At 38.7% G+C, this 3,719-nt stretch overlaps 1 long non-coding RNA gene across 2 annotated transcripts; it reads right to left on the reverse strand.

The window, feature by feature from the left end:
* Positions 1–3,719, reverse strand: LOC136713016 (uncharacterized). Of its 2 annotated transcripts, none has more exons than XR_010804903.1 (4): positions 3,189–3,719; positions 1,727–1,846; positions 1,156–1,337; positions 1–348 (listed from the first exon to the last, which is right to left on the reverse strand). It is a non-coding gene; the product is annotated as an uncharacterized LOC136713016 (long non-coding RNA). The 2 variants fall into 2 exon arrangements; XR_010804902.1 differs by having other exon boundaries at positions 1–352; positions 3,189–3,717.

Genomic DNA, 3,719 nt, shown 5'->3' on the forward strand with positions numbered 1-3,719 from the left:
CACTGGCCTGTCGCTGCTGTACCCCAGCTGTAGCATGCATGTGCTGGAGGTATCAACGGACATTGTTCAGTCTACTCTGCATGCTCTCCCCAATTGATGTTCACATCCTAATATAAAATCCTTTCATGTTATCCATCGCTGTGCTTTGCACTGGCCATTGACTGAGTCATTTCAAGTGCTGTGATTTCAAGATGACTTGCCATAGTCCCGCTGTGCTTTAGCTGCTGCCGAGGCGCTTGCGGTTATAAGTCTTCATTCGTTTCCCATGCCAAATAGATCCAGGCAGTGGTTTGTCAGTTGTCTGCTTTCCAGTCCTCTTCAGACGTCTTGAACACAATCGTGCAGGATCTGACTGAGATGCAGGAGGAAGGCGCTGAGTGAGAATTGCCTTGGAACGACTGAGACACAGTACACAAACGTCCAGCACAGGCAGCATACACTGTTCAAAAAGCTGCCTGTTCATCACTGATACATTAGTGGCTTGTAGTACAGTCTGTGTACTGAGCTCAGGATCCCCGTAGTTAAGAAGGGCAACCAGCTTTATTGTTCTGTCTGCCTATCAATCTGACATGTTCTATCTACCTACCTATCTATGGAATATCACTGTGTATTCCAGCATTATTGTGTATCATATTTAAGTTTTGTTTGTATGGTAAGAGTTGCCCTGACACATAACATATATTTTGTATTCAACAAGTATAATGCTGTTATTCCAGTTAGTTCAAGGACGTATAAAGCTTTTATTCCCATTTTGGGACATACCTTCAAGGGGTTTGACATTTCACAAGCAGTGTCTGATTGGTCATCTAAATAACTATGATAGTAATTTCATTGGCTTTCTAAAATAAGCCTACCCATCTCATCAATATTATTACAATTATTTTGTTTACATTGTTTAAAAACGTGACTCTTCAGAGCACCGGTCAGGCTGCAGCCTCGCAGTCCTACACTGCAGTTTCATAGGCTTGGATGTATTCCTACCTCTCGGGGCCCTCACTTTAACAATCTAATAAAAGTTAAAACTACACAACAGAAATTCTCTGTTCACATTACTTCTCCCATGTACAAGCTTGCAGTCTTAAACATCCAGTCAATACCTAGCAAAGTAGCCTTAATAAATGACACCATAACTGACACACACATAGATGTGCTCACCTTGACTGAGACCTGGTAAAGACCAGACAACACTGTTCCATTAGTAGAAGTCTCCCCTAATGACTTCTCTTACTGCCAGAAGGCCCGTACAACAGGCTGTGGGGGGCCTAGCCACCATCAACCAACTCATTATTTTGTACCCACATGGTGTGCTACCATCGCTGGCAGCTAGAACACTGTATCTGCAAAATGAATAACAGAAACACATATAATTGACAGAACATACAGTACATTCTTTTTGTGATTATATCACATATGGCATGAAACAATTATATCAACATGAGCATTGAATAACAGGTGTAAGAGAAATGTGTAGGTTATAAAACAGGTGTGACATCTTTGTGGATGTATCATTCAGTATGCAACCTCTGTAGAAATTACAGTATTCCAGGCATGTCCTGGCAACAGTTCCTAGGAGTAGGGCCTGCCTGTACTGTCTGAGGTATCACCCCTCAGTTTTCTCATTTAATGAAATGTAAGTAATATAACTTTATTGTCCATATGTCACAGCGAACAACAGAATTTCATCTTCTGCTCTGATCTCAATTATTCATTAATATTATCAACTCACCTCCAATACAAAGACCCCACAGCTGAAGGAGTCTTTTTGCACTGTATGTTGGATGGTGGCTCCCTTCCATGTTGTAATGTGGACACATGCCAGGATCGCATCGTAGTTAGAAAACACAACCTACAATGTAGAAGTGTGCATTCACTCATATGGACAGAATTCTAGGATTTCTGACCTTAGTAATAACACATGTAAATTCATTAAAATTAATTGAAATTAAAATAAGGTTTATCACAATGGGAGAAATACCTTTTTCACGCAGCAGGCAAGGGTAGTGTGTGTGCTGTTTGTGTGTATGGTGGGGTGGAAGAAGAACTGAGGTATAAGCCCTGAATAAGGGCATCTGCTAATAAATAAATAAATAAATACATACAAATAATAAAGGTGAACAAAATAGTTCAGTGTACAATATAACTGATGGGTGAAAAGGACCATTTTGTGGAGCAGAGGTAGCAAACTGAGATTGGTAGTTGTGTTGCAGTGCTTTAATGTTAAACACTGGGACTTTAGTCTACAAACTTGATTAACTGACTCACTGGAGGTCAGGTATAACAAAGTTAGAATATGACTGACTTCAGATCAGGATCCTTGAGACACTATTTAAAATACTTTCTAGGTGATAATATAGGGTAGATAAGTAGGAAAAGTACAAGGATATAAGAAAAGTCCAAATCCACAAAGAATCTTCATACAGGAATAGAGTTTCACACTTTCCTTTCACAGTGTTTGACGTATCATGGCATCCCTGGTTCCATGCACAATAACTGAAGCAGTAAAATTATCAAGGAGATATATTCTTTGTGCTGTGCCACTGTTTTTCAGCAGAAATTGAAGATATACATTCCTGACCTGGTTCAAAATAGAATGCTAAGTTATCCATTGATTTACTGTACTATTGCATGTTCTCATTATATTAGTTTTAGACAGTAAACAATGAATTTAAAACAGCCTCAAACAGCCACCTGTCTAGCATATTTGATGCTGCTATTTAAATACCCTATTTAAATTGTGTAGTTAGTCTTGTTGATGCCTTTATACACTCACTAACAGTGTTGATTATTTTAGCATTTACTGAGTGAAGGTTGGGGGGGGGGTGACCGAAATGTTTTGGTTTTTAAAAATGTGATGCTGTTTTTTACATGAAACAAAATACCTTCCTATTGTTAAAGCTTTTCGAATGGATTGGTTTGCTGGCAGTACATTCCACATTTTGGTTAGTGGAACTGTTCTGTGTGGCTCAGTTTGTAGATCATGGTGCTTGCAAGACCAGGGTTGTGTGTTTGACCAGTACAATAAACATATTAAACTGTATGTATTTACTACTCTAACTTGTTAAATATAATAAAGTTAAATCTGTTTGGAAATGAAAATTGTGAATATGAAATCCAGCCATGTTATGGCTACGTTAACCCTGCCTAATAAAATAAAATATTAATTATTACATTTATGAATTCAATTATACCTTCATGGGCTTATTGTTAGGCTTCTTGTTGACCCTTGGCTTTGTTCTTCTGGAGGGACCTTTTGGAGTTGGTATTGTGACGGGGGCATCGAAAAATCGTTATTGGGGGTTGGGGGATTGAGTCTGCTCTTTTGGCCCACTGCTCCTCATTATGCTCGAGCTTGTGCTTCTTAGGCTTCAGTGGCCTTTCTAGCATGGTTTCTGGCAAACCATGCCGGATTACACGCTCACGGTATCGCCGTATATGCTCGTAGGGAAGCATACAGTTTCTGTATGAAACAAGCAGGCCAAAGACCTCTCTCCTTCTGAAGAATAGAATTCTTCACAATACCAAACCAGATTTTGGCATGGCAGTGGGTCTCTCTGGTTTTCATGCTCTGAACAATCGTTATTTTATTTATTTTTATAAAATCAAATGCCTTAAATGCAATATTATTGACTATTTATTTTTATAAAATCAAAAGAATTTTGATTCGAAACAAAGGTTGTAAAAGTATGCCAGACAATTTTAGAATTAATTGTATCTAGTTT

This window comes from Amia ocellicauda, chromosome 17, assembly GCF_036373705.1.
Source record: "Amia ocellicauda isolate fAmiCal2 chromosome 17, fAmiCal2.hap1, whole genome shotgun sequence".
NCBI lineage: Eukaryota > Metazoa > Chordata > Actinopteri > Amiiformes > Amiidae > Amia > Amia ocellicauda.